At 45.0% G+C, this 16,292-nt stretch overlaps 1 long non-coding RNA gene across 12 annotated transcripts in view; it reads right to left on the bottom strand.

The window, feature by feature from the left end:
• Positions 1–448: 448 nt before the first annotated feature.
• The window catches only part of LOC147346734 (uncharacterized), a 33,761-nt gene continuing 17,917 nt past the window's right edge, over positions 449–16,292 (bottom strand). For 3 of the 12 annotated variants that reach the window (XR_015153187.1, XR_015153184.1, XR_015153185.1), the window contains exon 3: positions 449–939. This is a non-coding gene — a long non-coding RNA (uncharacterized LOC147346734). Of the gene's footprint in view, positions 940–2,163; positions 2,725–7,517; positions 11,269–12,425; positions 13,071–16,292 lie in introns of those variants that run through there. The other 9 variants (XR_015153188.1, XR_015153186.1, XR_015153177.1 and 6 more) reach the window with 4 other exon arrangements.

Raw genomic sequence — 16,292 nt, 5'->3', positions numbered from 1 at the left:
TTCCACTGCAGTGGACTCGGGCTCAGTATCTGATTGGGGAACTAAGATTCCACATGCTACGCAGCGTGACCAAAAAGTAAAATATATATATAATTTTTTAAAAAGTGTACCTTGTAAATTCTCTGAGATCTGCCTCTCCATTCTTTCCTCTTCCCTCCCTTGCTCCCAATAAATTTCTACATCTTTTGACATCTTTCCACCTATTTAGTTTTGACCGTCTTGTAATTTTGACAAAGTTAGGGTTTATCTGGTGGCTCAGATGGTAAAGAATCTGCCTACAATGCAGAAGACTGGGGTTCAATCCCTGGGTTGGGAAGATCCCCTGGAGAAGGGAATGGTAACCCAGTCCAATATTCTGGCCTGGAGAATCCCATGGACAGAGGAGCCTGGTGGGCCACAGTACCTGGGGTTGCAAAAGAGTCGGACACCACCGAGTGACTAATGCACACAGAGTTGAATTTCTGTTTCTTATTCTTTTAGGTGATTTCCAGGAGAAGAACAGGGAAGCATGAACTTGAGGCCATCATCTTCAAAGTGGAAGGCAGGGATTCTTCAGTTGCTGTGGCTGTTTTGAATATAATTTTTGCATCCTCATTAAGCCTGACACAGTCTCTGATCTCTTACACTCTATAAAGGTTTAAAGCATGACTACTAAATACAGCAATGCCCCATAACCTGGGTCTACAGATTGAGGCAGATTGTGGCTTCCTTTCCACCTGGGATGCATGGAGATCTTTCCTCTATTGAGTCTGGGGCTTCTCACACATTGATAGAGCTGATGAAAGTCCAAGTCCATGAGGCTGTCTGAAATCTGTCTTCCAAGAGCCTGGGCTTGTGAGCTGGACAAACCTGAGCTTGAAGCTCAGCTACAACATTTACTGTTTGTTGGACCTTGTCTTCACCAGCATTCTCTGGAGAAGTAGAACCAAGAGGATGGACCTAGTGAGACAAATAGATAAGATATAGATTCTAGATGGTGGTGGTTTAGTTGCTAAGTTGTGTCCGACCCTTACAACCCCATGCACTGTAGCCCACCAGGCTCCTCTGTCCATGGGACTTCCCAGGTAAGAATACTGGAGTGGCTTGCCATGCCCTTCTCCAGGGGATCTTCCCAACCCAGGGATCAAACCCATGTCTCCTGTATTGCCAATGGATTCTTTACCCCTGAGCCACCAGGGAAGACCATAGATACTAGATATAGAGATACAGAGAGAGGATGGAGGTAGATAAGATATAGATGTTATTTGTCTATCTAACTATATCAATTTTCTGTCTGTATTATTTATCACTAGGAAGGGGAGTTTAAGGAATTGGGTCTTGTGATTGTGGAGGCTGGCAAGTCCAAAATCTTTGGGGCAGGCTGGAAATTCAGGCATGAACCGATGTTGCAGTCTTGACCTTGAAGGAAGCTGAGAAGCAGAATCCTTCCTGGAGGTGGTGGGAGAGAGGGAGGGAGGGAGGGAGATGGACCTCAGTCTTTTCTCTTAGGCCTTATCTGATTGGATGAAGTTCAACTAGTTTGAGCTTTACTCAACTGATTTAAATACTAATCACATCTTTTAAAAATACATTCAAGGCGACACCTAGATTGGTGTTTGACCAAACAACTGGGCAGCACAGCCTAGCCAACTTGATATATGAAATTAACCAGCGCAGACCTTGAGTAACTTATTCAATCACATTGAGTCTCAGTTTTCTTATCTGTGAAATGGGAATATTTTTATACCTTTCTTGGAGGACCATTGTGAAAATAAGACTGAATATGTAAACCACCTAACATAGCATCTGGCAAATTGTGGACACTCAATAAATAAAAGCTACTCTTGTTGTGTCTAGATGATACACCCAGTATGGTCTCCTGGAATCTAGTCCTCTCTTTCCCATGCCCTTCCACCTCCTTCTGTATCTTGTAACTACAATTTAGGCTGAGATACACTCAGGAAAGATTTGGAAGGAGAAAGCAAGCAAGATGTGCCAGCCGCTGCTAGGTGCCAAGTTCCAGTTACTGGTCACCAGTTTCATGGATTTATACATGGTGACAGCCATAGCAATGACTGCAGTTGCCTGACCTCTGGCCTGCAGCTGTGGAGGTGTGACTTTGAACTGTCAGTGACCCCCAACTCCTGTTCCTCCTACAAGCATCTCAGTGATTAGATATAGATATATATTTTTTATTATTTATTTATTCAGTTTTAGCTGCAATCGGTCTTCATTACTGTGAGGGCCTTTCTCTTTTCATAGTTATGGTAAGTGAGAACTACTCTCCAGCTGTGGTGGGCGGGCTTCTCATTGCCACGGCTCCCCTTGTTGTGGAGCACAGGATCAAGAGCACGTGGGTTTCGGTAGTTGTGGCTGGTGGGCTCAGTATTTGCAGTTCTAGGTTCTAGAGCACAAGCTCAATAGTTGTGGCACATGGGCTTAGTTGCTCCGAGGCATGTGGGATCTTCCTGGACCAGGGATCAAACCCACATCTCCTGCACTGGCAGGGAGATACTTTACTACTGAGCCACCAGGGAAGCCCCCTAATTGCTTATATTAGGTTGAACTGCTTTGGGCTTGAAACACCTTGAGTGGTTTCTGTTTCTGCCCTGAGTCCTGACTGCTACAGAAGACTCCACCGAAGGTCACTTCACCATGTCCTCCTCTCTGCATCTGGGAGGCTCTGCAGGCTGGCACCGTACCCACCAGATCTAGGAAGATTCTCTGGTGCGTCCTCAGCGGGTCCTGTCAGATAGAGACAAGGCCCTGTAATCAGAACTGTCATGGTGACGTGGGAATCGGAGAAAGCATCAGCAACAGCCAGCCCAACCCAGGGCATTTGATTGGCTGCACTGGTCCCCTCGCTTTGCATTGAGATTTCAGTGTAGACAGAGAGTTCCACTAACTGGAATCTTCCATTAACAGGATGTTCTTTTGGATGCCCAAAAGAGCTGGGCATCTGTCCTCAGCAGCCAGATTTTATTGCATTATAGTATTTATAGCTATAAACACCAGGGCATATTTAAAGAAACATCTCTTTCAAAAATAAAAATAAGAGAACCCCACCCATGTTTCCCAAATGAGGGACACAGCCCACAGACCCTTCATTATAGGTGGTAAAAGTGGTCTCGACCTCCCCCACCCTCCTCCCCACTGCAGCCTAGTTTGGAGGGTGATATAAAAGAGTGAATCATAGAACAACCCTTAGTGTGCTGGGTGAGAACCACAGACACACTGTGGGTTGCTGGGTGCTGACTTCATAATGAGCTGAAAGTTGAGGGTTAAGAAAACAGGGAGAGACAGAGGACCAGGGAACATGAAGACAGACAGGTTGTGCCTGCTGAAGGCAGGAAGGGCTTACAAAGGGGAGATGCTCAGGGTTTTTAATAAAAATAGCTTTTGCCTTCATCAGGTGCTTAAAGGTACATTCCATTTATGATACCTCACAAGCCAATGAGGTAGGATTATTAGTCCCATTTTACTTATGAAGAAACTGAGGTTTAGAGAGGTTAAGAGATGTCCGCCAACACCTCGGTGGAAGCACAATTAGAGTCTGAGCCTAGAGCAGGGCTTATAAACACCATGCCACGTTGTTGACCCTGAGGATGCTCGGAGGTGCTATACCAAAGAAGGGGATCAAACCCCATTAGGAAAATAACAAGTTGAGAAAACTCTCAGTGAATTGAAATGAAATAGGCTGGATGCTTTGTCTATTCTTGTTGCAGGGCTTATCAGAGCCTTTAACACGCTATTGAAACTGATGGAGAGATAGATCATTGAGAAATGGCCAGGAAAGAAGAAGAAAAAGTCTTGTTTTCACACACAGTTCATAGAGCAATGTAATTGCAATTACCTAAGAAAACATTCTACATCCAATCCCAGACAAAATACCAAGCAACAGAAATGGAGAAAAATTTGTGTGTCCAGCAGTGGACAGCTTTTCAGTGCAGGCAAGAATAAATCCATACACACAGTGAGGAGACCACACACTGGGGAGAGATGTCTTGACTAAACTGGTTATCATTAGGTGAGGTATGCCAATGTGCTTGTAATTTGTGTTTATTTTTATTTTCTGTCCGTATGATAGAAACATCTGCTGTTTTTATACTGCTTCAGACAGAGCTGGCTGGCTACATAAGCAAAATGAGAATGCAGGGCTTCTTGTTCAAAAAGCAGGGAGAAAAATGCCAGTTAATGTACAAAAATAGTGAGCTTTTCTTCTTTTTTCTGTGGTTTCTCAGCTAATCGTGGTGGGGTTTATGTGCTTTTTTAAAGTCCTTCTAGGTAAAGAAAAATGAAGGTTTTAAACTTTGAGCATGAATTTTTACTGTTCTTTATATTGTGCAATGCCTTAAATGTAGCCTCTGAAACCAAGAGCAGGGCTTCTCTGAGCATAGGACTCTGTGCAGCTGTCCAGATCGTGTGCCCATGAAGCCACCCTCGTCTGGTGAACAAGAAGAAACACTTTTGTTTTACAATTTTAGAGCTGCTGATTTTATGCACCTCAGACAGTACTATTGGATTTCTGACATTTACGGCATCTCTCCTGTGGGGAGTTACGGCACATTTTTGACCGACAGAATCCACCTTTGAAAGATGATAATGGCCACTTCATTAGAGAGAGAGGAGTCAGCAAGAAAAATGTTTCCCTTGCACTTTTCCAAGCTGTAAATGTCACTGCTCATTGCGAGGAAATGTTCCCAGGGCCAGGGCTGATAAGCCCATCAGGCAGCCTCAGGTGAAGGCGTTTCATAAACACGTTCGAAACTTGCTGGGCGGCCTCAGGCTGAATGGACTACAGGAGAGGCTGAGAAATGGTTTCCTTGGGGAAGAACACACGGTGGAGGCAGGGGAACTGGACATCCCCTGGGAGAGCCTGGTGTCTCTAGAGGCTGCCCTGGGCCGAGCTAAGGCTGCTTGTCCATCACTTCTTGGAGGCATGAGAGGCAGGCCTGTGTTTACTGATCCTGTGGGTTGCAGCCTCTCAAACCAGCTCCAATCTCTCATCAGCTGGGGGCACCACGCTGACTAACCTCCACACCTGACTGAGCACCATGGAGGGTGCTGTGGGTCCTGGGTGGCAGGAGCTGTTTCTTCCGGCTTGATGTTCTCTGCTGGCCACTCTTTCTGCCACCTCCACTCAGACCTGTTTTTGGTGTGAAGGTCCCAGCTGCCACTTGGGGCTGTGGGCTGTCTGCTTTCCCAAGATCTTTTATTTTTTCCTGGCTGCCTCTGTGGTGGGGATGGTCGTGCCAAAGCCCCTCTATCTGGTAAAGGATCTCCTGCTGTTTCTGTCTGTCTGCATCCCTCCATGGTTGATGACACAAAGCCCTCTGATGACAGTATTCTTAAAAAAATAAAAATATCGTGGGTTTCACCCCCCTCCCCCAACCAGGCACTTCCCTGGTGGTCTAGCGGTCTAGTGGTCCTCTGTCCCTTGGGCCTTCATGCAGGGAGAGATCGCCACCATCCTTGCTGGAGACATCAAGGTTAAGAAAGAACGGGACCCCTAGGCCACCACTGCCACCAGTCTACTGCCCATCCACCCCCGCCCCCCTCCACCCCTTGCCCTTGGTTTTCACCCCCCTCCCCCAACCAGGCACTTCCCTGGTGGTCTAGTGGTTAAGAATTGGCCTGCTAATGTAGGGAACATGGGTTTGATCCCTGGTCAGGAAAGATCCCACATGCCCAGGGCAACTAGACCTGTGTACCGCCAACTACAGAGCCCATGTGCCCTAGAGCCTGGCTCTGCAGGAGGAGCCACCGCAATGAGAAGCCCAGACACGGCAACTGGAGAGTAGCCCCCTACCCCCATCGCAACCAGAGAGAAAGCCCACGTGAAGCAATGAAGGCCCAGCACAGCCAAATAATTAATTTGTGAAAAGCTCCCTTGGAACCAGAGGGCCCCAGAAGGGCTCATATGGTTAAAAGCCCCATGTGAGCAGCCCGGTCTTTGGCTGTTCTTTTGTTTGAGCTTCCCTAAGGGCCTCTGCAGAAACCTCCAGATGTTGTTCTGTATGTCTGCAGCATGTCGTTCACCCGGTGGTCTGCCATGGGCTTTCGTGTTATATTCTTGGTCAGCTGTTGAGCACGATCTGGAAAGGCTATCCATCAGGCTATCACCAAGAGGGCTGCGCTCTGTGCCTGGTCCTCAGGCATCATCTGGTCCACCACACCCACCTGGAGGACCTCACTGGTGGCTAGAGCAACCCCACTTCCCCTGCCATGCCGGCTTTGGTGCAAGTATGTTGATGTCTTAGGCCTTAAACAGAATGAATGTTCCCGTCCACTTTGCTTGTCCACAAAACGAGTACTTATGATTCTCATGACATCTTGTCAATGAAAAAAAATAATTAGTATTTAATCTAAGAGAGAGATGGAAATCTTTGTTCAAACCAACCTGAGGATTGTAACCAGACAGTCTTTCAGAGAGTTCTGGGCACTGTTAGAGGTCAAGGCACAGGTCTATGAGTTTCTGAGACAGAGGGTCATACATCAAAGTAACATATTGAGTTTATACTGTCAACGAGGTGAGTCATAGGCCATCATGACATCATGACCCTTTACAGGATTGAGAAAGAGTGTTATTGCCTAAGGAGTTTACCTTGCTGACGCCAGGAGAAAATTGTTTTGTTTTGTTTTGTTTTTTCGAGCACACATTCCTGTTTCTTCTAAGAGGATTTAGTTAATGTATAACACAGATGCACAATGCACACTAAAGGGGAGCCAGAGTGGCTCCAGTGGCAGAGTGGCTCCAAATTTATGTTAAATTTTTCTGCTTTAAAAGTATTGGGTTGGTCAAAAAGTTCATTCAGGTTTTTCCAACAATCTTATGGAAAAGACTTTTTGGTCAGCTTGATAATTTTACTTCATCAATCTTTTTTTGGTTGTTTTCTAAGACTTTTAAAGAATTTATTTATTTTAGTTGGAGGCTAATTATTTTACAATATTGTAGTGGTTTTTTCCATCCATTGACAAGAATCAGCCATGGGTGTACATGTGTTCCCCATCCTGAACCCCCTCCCACCACCCACCCCCTCCCATCCCTCAGGGTCATCCCAGTGCACCGGCCCTGAGCACCCTGTCTCATGCATCGAACCTGGACTAGTGATCCATTTCATATATGGAAATATATATGTTTCAATGCTATTCTCTCAAATCATCCCACCCTCGCCTTCTCCCATAGAGTCCAAAAGTCTGTTCTTTATCTCTGTGTCTCTTTTGCTATCTTGCATATAGGGTCATCATTACCATCTTTTTAAATTCCATATATATTGGTGTTTTTCTTTCTGACTTACTTCACTCTGTATAATAGGCTCCAGTTTCATCCACCTCATTAGAACTGATTCAAATGCATTCTTTTTAATAGCTGAGTAATATTCCATTGTGTATATGTACCCCAGCTTTCTTATCCATTTGTATGCCGATAGACATCTAGGTTGCTTCCATGTCCTAGCTATTGTAAACAGTGCTGCGATGAACATTGGGGCACATGTGTCTCTTTCAATTATGTTTTCTTAAGACTTTAAAAAAATGTATTTCCATTTTTTTAAACATCTTTATTGAATCTGTTACAATATTGCTTGTTTTATATTTTGGTTTTTTGGCCATGAGGGATGTGGGATTTTACATCCCCCCGATCAGGGATTGAACCAGCAGCCCCTGCATTGGAAGGTGAAGTCTTAACCACTACACTGCCAGGGAAGTCCCACTATATTGGCCTTTACAAGGCTTATGTGACTTTCCATATTTCTGGTGAATACATTTGAAAAGATGATGTGGTGGACACAGGTCACTCAGCAAGAGTGGGCTTCCCTGAGCTTGGAGGCCAGGCCTGGTTGGCTTCTGTGTTTCCTTGCTTCTGGCTATCGTTCTGAGCTCTGACTTTTTGAAACCAGGTCCTGGTCGAGCACCACAGTATTGGCTGTAGGTCTGCTGGTTTCCCAAGGGTTGAGGGTTTTATTAACTAGCAAATGTACACACACACACGTTCATATACACACAGTGACGGTGAAAGTCATTCAGTCGTGTCAGACTCTTTGCAACCCCATGGACTGTAGTCCATGGAATTCTCCAGGCCAGAATACTGGAGTGGGTAGGCTTTCCCTTCTCCGGGGGATCTTCCCAACCCAGGGATTGAACCCACGTCTTCCGCACTGCAGGCGGATTCTTTACCAGCTGAGCCACGAGAGAAGCCCTCATATACACACATAGAAGCACAAAATATAGTTTAAAGAAAAATCTTTAGTATCTGAGCACAACTCTTTGAATATCCCTCATGGTAGTGACTCTTTACCTCTGAGAGTATATTTGATTTTTGGAAATGGACAAAGATCATTTGGAGTCTGTGATACGTATTGTGATTCATGATAAGAAATAAATACTTGGTCTCGTCCCCAGTCCCTGACACAAGGCTCCTAAAGTCCTTGTAAGGTCCTCAGTGGTAAGAGCACTGGGAACATCTTTTGTTCTAACAAGGCGACTCTGGGTGGGCTGCTGAGTCAGGGCCAGTCACCAGAAAGACCAAGCCATGATTCGAAGCTTGGAAATTTCAGCGCCCCTCCCACTTCTCTAGAGAGGGAAGAGGGGCTAGAAATGGAGTTAATAATGATCATGTTTACGTGAGGAACCCGCCATAAGATCTTGATAGTATGGGGTTAGGAGAGCTTCCAGGCACATGAATGCATCTGCATGCTGGGAGGGTGACACACCCCAAGTCCACGGAAGCAGAAGACTCCTGCACCCAGGACTCTCCCGGACTTTGCCCTATGCATCTCTTCCTCTGGTTGTTCACCTATATCCTTTATCATATACTTTACTGAATTGGTAAATGTGAGAAAATGTTTCCCTGAGCTCTGTGAGCTGCTCTAGCAAGTCAATTGAATGCAAGGAGGGGTCACAGGGAAACCTCTGAAATGTAGCCAACCTGGATAGAATCTGTAGAGAGCCTGGGGCCCTACTACTTATGGGTGGCATCTGAACTGTGGGGTAATCTCGTAGGACTAACCCCTTAACCTGTGAGATCTAAAGCAATTTCTAGGCAGATAGTATCAGAATTGAGTTATACTGATAGAACTCCCAGCTGATGTCAGAGACTTGCTTGGTGAACAGAAAAAAACACACATTTGGTGACCAGAAGTGTCAGAAATGAGGTAGTCTGTGCAAAAGTAAAGGAGAAAAACACAGCAAGAGAAAGCCTCAGATTTTTCCAACATAGAGCACGCTAGTTTAGTGGGCTGTGAATTTACGTGGTGGATAAACTGGTAAAACGGGCAATCATGGTGGGGGAGGAATGACAGAGTGAAGGCACGCATATGTAGATGTATTAATACGTGCTACTGCTACGCTGAGCCCAGCATTCTGCCTGGAACTGCAGTTGTAGTCCTTTGCTCATGTGTGTGCAAAGGTCGTGCGTCCTTTGGCCACACTACAAGTGGATACTATCATCACCATTTTCCAGGGGAGGAAACCAAGGTCAGAAGAGATAAAAAAAAAAAAAAAAATCCTCCATGACTTAGTGGTAAAATTGAAACTGGAATCTAATGAGAGCTTTTTGAAGTTAAAATTTGAAAGAAACAGAAAGAAGAACATCATGGTTACAAAGCAATGGGATGATTTTCTAATTTGGCTCCAAGAACTGGCTCTGCAGATTATTTTAAACCAACGAATCTGAAAATGTTTTCAGAGATGGCAGCCGCATCATAATAAAACTAAAGTTCCCAAGGAAACCAGTGTGATGGGAACAAATACCTCCCTAGCCTGCCTCTACATTATTTTTGTTTGAAGTCAGAGGATTTCTTAGTCCCACCTCAGATACAGGTCTTTAGAACCCAGGATCTTGGCACCAGAACAAGCCCGGGAGACATTTATCAGCACCCTCATTCTAGGTAGGTGAAGTTCGGCTCCAGGAACAGGGAGTTACCTGCTCAGGCTCACTCTGTGAACTGACACCCATGTCTTGACAGCTGGCAGAGCTAGCTCCCCACTGCAGGATGCTCCCTCCCAGCTGTGCCCACCCCCACTGATACAGATGGTAACTGCAGCCATGAAATTAAAAGATGCTTACTCCTTGGAAGGAAAATTATGACCAACCTAGATAGCATATTCAAAAGCAGAGACATTAGTCTCCCAACAAAGGTCCATCTAGTCAAGGCTATGGTTTTTCCAGTGGTCATGTATGGATGTAAGAGTTGGACTGTGAAGACAATTGAGCGCTGAAGAATTGATGCTTTTGAACTGTGGTGTTGGAGAAGACTCCTGAGAGTCCCTTGGACTGCAAGGAGATCCAACCCGTCCATTCTGAAGGAGATCAGCCCTGGGTATTCTTTGGAGGGAATGATGCTAAAGCTGAAGCTCCAGTACTTTGGCCACCTCATGCGACGAGTTGACTCATTGGAAAAGACTCTGATGCTGGGAGGGATTGGGGGCAGGAGGAGAAGGGGACAACAGAGGATGAGATGGCTGGATGGCATCACTGACTCGATGGACGTGAGTCTGAGTGAACTCCGGGAGTTGGTGATGGACAGGGAGGCCTGGCGTGCTGCGATTCATGGGGTCGCAAAGAGTCGGACACGACTGAGCGACTGAACTGAACTGAATTGAATAACAACAGTTAACTTAAAAACAAAAACAAAACTCTGTGTCAGACACTAAAAAGTGCATTATCTTATCAAGCCTTCAAGGAAACATTATGGGTGAGAAGTGTCATTCCCATTTCGCAAACAGTAAAACCAAGATCCCGAGAAACCTAATGATAGGATCAGGAAATTGAGGCTCTAGGATTTGAATTCAGGTCTGCCCATCTCCAGGTCCCATGCATTTATCCACACTGCCTCGTTTTGCCCCAGATTCTTCTCTAAGCCTCTTCTTGTGTCCCTGAGAAACCCCGGGGGAAATAAGGCACATTCTACTTCAAGTCACTCTCCCTCCTGCCAGTCACTTCCCCTCGGCACGTTTGTTTTGCTGGAGGCCTGCTTTCTTCCCTGGGAACCCGGAGGAACAATGAGCGGTGGCCACGCCCCCGGGGCCCCGCCCCCATCCGGGACCGCTTCCTCAGCTTCCCCTTGCTCACGCTTGACCCTGGCGGAGACTGCGTTGGAGGCTCCTGCAACTCGCCTACCAAGTGCGTCAATCACTTGTTTACTTGCTTTTCCTGCCTGGCTCTGGGGGTTCCGCTGGCTATTTCTTCCCTCTGGAGGTTCTCCTGAGGTGAGCTTTGATCTTCAGATTGGAAGGGGCAACAGGAAGATGGTGAGAGATGCGAGGAGTCTTGTCAGCATCTGACTCATTCTGTGAAGAAGGAAAAAAAAAAAAAAATCCTCTCTTAAAGCAACTTGAGGATGCTGGTGAGAACTGTGGATCCCTGCCAGTGCCAGGATGGAGGTCTTCCTTTTCTCTGGGACAAAGCTGGAAAAGGGATTAAAATTTCCACAAGTCCGAAGCAAATTCCCCCAAGCCTTTCTAAACTTAGGCACCCGTGTAATTGACTGAATAATAAACTAATAAGCAGCCTTTCCACACACAGCCACGACTGCAGACCCTCTTCCCACCACTGGGGGGAGATGTTTTTGGGTGTCTGTCTTCTCTTGGACAAGACTGCTTATAAAAACCACGAGCGGCTGGGTCTGATTTGGGAGGTGGCATGGGAACTCCTCTGGGATATTGCCTGAAATCCAACCCATCAGACAGCTATTTTTTTTTTTTTAATTTATTTATTTGGCTGAATCAGGTCTTAGTTGCAGTACGTGAAATCTTCGTTGTGGCGTGTGGAATCTCTAGTTGTGGTGGGCTCAGTAGTGCAGTGTGTAGGTTTACTTGCCCTGTGGCATGGGGGGGGTCTTAGTTCCCAGACCAGGGATTGAACTCAGGTCCCCTGCATTGGAAGGTGGATTCTTAACCCCTCGACCAGCAGGAAAGTCCCTAGACAGCTACTTATTTGGGCTTGGGAGAGCTTTCTGGTCCTCAAAATTCATATTAACATGAAAATGTACTACTGGCTAGGGACGTCTAGACATTAAAACGTCAGTTAGGGTCCCAGCACAGAAGGGACACTCAGAAAGTTTTATCTGAAGGTTACCAGTTAACTGAAGGTATATGATTTCATTACTTTGCAGGGTGCTTTGATTGTTACGTAAATGTCTACTATTAAGTAAATTATATGTATAGGACTGTATTTTAAATATATGTAGAGTTGAAAATATAGTACATTTAACACCTATGTACTCACCACAAAAACTGAGAAATCAAACATTAACTGGTATCTTACAAGTTCTGCAAATGCTCCTCTCTAAATAAAACCTCCAAACTCTTCTTTGGAAGTAACTGCCATGTTGACTATGGTGCTAATCATTCTCTTGATTTTCATTATAGTTTTTACTAACTAAGTATATTTTCCTAAACAATGTTTGTTGAGTAGAAGCACAAATCTAGCTCAGGACGACAGGGCAATGTTGTCTCTGTTTATATATATATATATATTTATAATTGCTTATTTTGACTGCATTGCTGCACACAGGCTTTTCTCTAGTTATGACAAGCGGAGGCTACTCTCTTTGGTTGAGGCCCATGGGCTTCTCACTGTGGTGGTTTCTCTTGTTGCAGAGCACAGGCTCTAGAGCACGTGGGCTTCAGTAGTTGTGGCACATGGACTTAGTTACCCCGTGGCATGTGGAATCTCCTGGAACAGGGATCATACCTATGTCCCCTGCATTTGCAGATAGATTATTAACCACTGGACCACCAAGGAAGTCTGCCCCTGTTTGATGAAGACGTTCAGGAGAGAGATAAACTAAACAGAGTCTCTGGGTCAGTCTGGTTTCAGTTTCTTCAAGAGGTTACAAGAGCCCCTTCTGGAAGACCTTGTCTGGACTGGACAAGGTCATGAGTGGATCTTGGGAAACCAGAGCTGGACATCTGCAGCCATCTTCTAGGGCTGCTGTGGGGGTCAAGTATTCAGTATCCAGAAGAAATGTAGTCCAAAGTGTGGCTGCTCTGGGTTTTCTGGTTTCCTAGTGCTCCTTAGGTAGATCAAAGTAGAACACTTCTTTGGGGGTGAAATGAGCATCCTTAGCTGATCCAGAAAATGGGCTATGCTGCAGGAAAAGCATCATCCTCATTAGAAATGACTCAGGCAAGTCAATAACAAACGTCTCAGCTACACTCACCCAGGAATTCTCTCCTCAAGTTAAAAACAAAAGGGTCAACAGCAGTAGGGATCTTGGTGATGACGTGTGCATGCTAAGTTGCTTCAGACATGTCTAATTCTTTGCAACTCTGTCAAGTGTAGCCCACCAGGCTCCTCTGTCCATGGGATTCTCCAGGCAAGAATACTGGAGTGGGTTGCCATTTCCTCCTCCAGGAGATCTTCCCAAACCCCAGTCTCTTACGTCTCCTGCACTGGCAGGCAGGTTCTTTACCACTAACACCACCTGGGAAGCCCCCTTGGTGACGATAACTCTCTGTCTACCCTCTGAGGCATTCTGTTCTAATCTGGACTGGTTGTCTTGGATGCCTTATTCACAACTGGCAATCTGAGATCACTGTTTACCATCCTTTTGGGTATTTCTTAATCCTTCTTAACAGTGCTGGAGCTCATGTTTCCTGTATTTAATGCCTTTCTCTTTCTTAGCTTACTTTTTTTTTGGTGGTGCATGCACTCTAGTAATTCCCTGAGAAAGTATGCATCAGGAGAGAAATTCGTTGAGACTATACAGGTCTGGAAATGTTTTTATTCTATATAACTTGATTTATAGTTGAGTTACTGCTGCTGCTGCTAAGTCGCTTCAGTTGTGTCCGACTCTGTGCGACCCCATAGACGGCAGCCCACCAGGCTCCCCCGTCCCTGGGATTCTCCAGGCAAGAACACTGGAGTGAGTTGCCACTGCCTTCTCCAATGCATGAAAGTGAAAAGTGAAAGGGAAGTCGCTCAGTCGTGTCCGACCCTCAGCGACCCCATGGACTACTGCCTACCAGGCTCCTCCGTCCATGGGATTTTCCAGGCAAGAGTACTGGAGTGGGTTGCCATTGCTAGGTATAGAATTTTAGATGAGGGATAATTGTTCCTATTTTGAAGGGCATTTCTCCATTGTCTTCTTCCTTCACATATTACTGTTGAGAAATCTAAAGCCATTCTGACTCCAGATCTTTGGTAATAAGGGGAATTATTGAAAAAAGGTTTATCAATTTTTCCCCCATTTACCTCATTTTGAGTAAACAATGTGCTGTGTGTGCGCTAAGTCACTTCAGTCATGCCTGACTCTTTGAGACCCCATGGACTGGAGCCTTCCAGGCTCCTCTGTCCATGGCAATTCACCAGCAAGAATACTGGAGTGGATTGCCATGCCCTCCTCCATGGGATCTTCCTGACCCAGGTATTGAACCTGTATCTCTTATGTCTTCTGCATGGCTTCTTTAGCACCTGGGAAGCCCTCTGAGGATTAAGTTACCTGACCTGATGTCAGACAGCTATTAAGTGGCAGAGTTAGGATTCATACCCCAGTCCTATGATTCCAAAATCTTTTATTCCAAGATCTTATATTAAATGATGTTTTTCAGAGTAAAGAAATACATGTTGTCATAGATATATTAGAAAACATAAAATTCCAAGTAAATTAAAAAAAATAAAGTCAGCAAGACTATTGGGACTCACCATGATTTATAATTTATAATAATAATTTATCATTTATTTGTGTCTCTTAATTTGAACTGTTTGGGTTGGTAAAGCTATTCGCTTTACACTATATGGCATCAGCCAAGGGCAGCAGGAATGGCCAAGAGTCAGGGCCTAGAAGGAGAGATAAGGGTTCTAAGAAGGTCCCTAGGTTGAGAGTTGCTTCAGATTGATATGGTTCAGTACCCTGGAGAGCTCCGTAGCAGTAACATCTATGGGAGACTCTGCAGAACAATGGCTAGGAGTTCTCTATAGTTTTGAATTCCTTTCCAACAATGGGATGTTAAAAGAGACCATACAGACCTGGAATGGAGGAGGAAGCTGGTCTCTTTGTCTGATTCATTCTCACATCTCTCTAGTTTAATGAGTTTTGTGAGAGTAGGTCATAATTTTTATTACTATGCATTTTCTCAGGCTGTCTCCCCAGCTGGGGATGCCTGGCTCATTTCTACTTATCCTTTAATGTTCCATTTAATCATTAATTTATCCCCAAAGCATTCTGAGCTCCCTCTGCATTCCCCCTCAGAAAATATCCCCCCTTTCTTCTTCTGCATCTCTCTTGGTCATTACATATGCTACAACAGATTATAATTGTCTGTCCTCCTAGCTTGACTATGAGTTTCTTGAGGACAGGGACTATATCTTAGTTATTGTTGGTTTTAGTAAAAACTCAATAAATAGTATTAAATATTTAATAAATGAGTGAATTGTCTGTTGGCAGTTGGGAGCTATTGAAGGTGGTTCTCAATGACCTTGTGCCACCGCCCCCCATCCCGCCAAAAGACATTTGGCAATGTTTGGAACTTTTTGTTGTTGCAACTCAGGGTGGGTGGTGCTAGTGATACAGTAGGTAGAGACCACGGATGCTTTCCAACATCCTAGCAAACACAGGACAGCCTCCACAACAAAGATTAATCTGGCCCCAAATGTTATTTGTGCTGAGGTTGGGAAACCCTTTTTAGAATAATGAAAAGGACTTAATCTAACTCTTCTTTAATCAGTTTATGAGTCTTCAGAGAGCAGTGAGTCCAACTAGGTCATTTTACAGATGAAAAACTGAGTTAATTGGTTGTAGGGTAGGGCAAGAACTTGTACCATGGCACCTTTTCCACATGGTTGTACCTGGCTAGTGTTACTTTTTAACCATCCAGGACTCTGACTGGTGAAGGTACAGAATGTTTTTTCATATGTGTGCGTATATATATATATATATATATGTATATGGAAAACATATATATATATATATATATATATATATGAGAGAGAGAGAGGCTTCCCGGGTGACACAGTGGTAAAGAATCTGCCTGCCAGTGCAGGAGACACAAGAGACACAGGTTTGATCCCTGGGTCAGCAAGCTCTCCCAGAGTAGGAAATGGCAACCCACTCCCATATTCTTGCCTGGAAAATTCCATGGACAGAGGAGTCTGGCAGGCTATAGTCCATGGGGTCACAAAGAGTCAGACATGACTGATCATACACACACACACACACACACACACAAGCTTATTTTATTTTTGACTGCGCTAGGTCTTCATTGCTGTGTGGGCTTTCTTTAGTTGTGGCAAGCAGAGGCTACTCTCTGGCTGCAGTGCAGGGCTTGTTATTGCAGTGGCTTCTCTTGTTGTGGAGCATGGCTCTAGATGC

Source organism: Bos grunniens, chromosome 23, assembly GCF_055505025.1.
Source record: "Bos grunniens cultivar Pamir isolate PY7600 chromosome 23, Bosgru_T2T1.0, whole genome shotgun sequence".
In the NCBI taxonomy this organism is placed as follows: Eukaryota; Metazoa; Chordata; class Mammalia; order Artiodactyla; family Bovidae; genus Bos; species Bos grunniens.
Note: the sequence above shows the minus strand (reverse complement) of the source record. Positions and strands in the feature narration are given on the sequence as shown.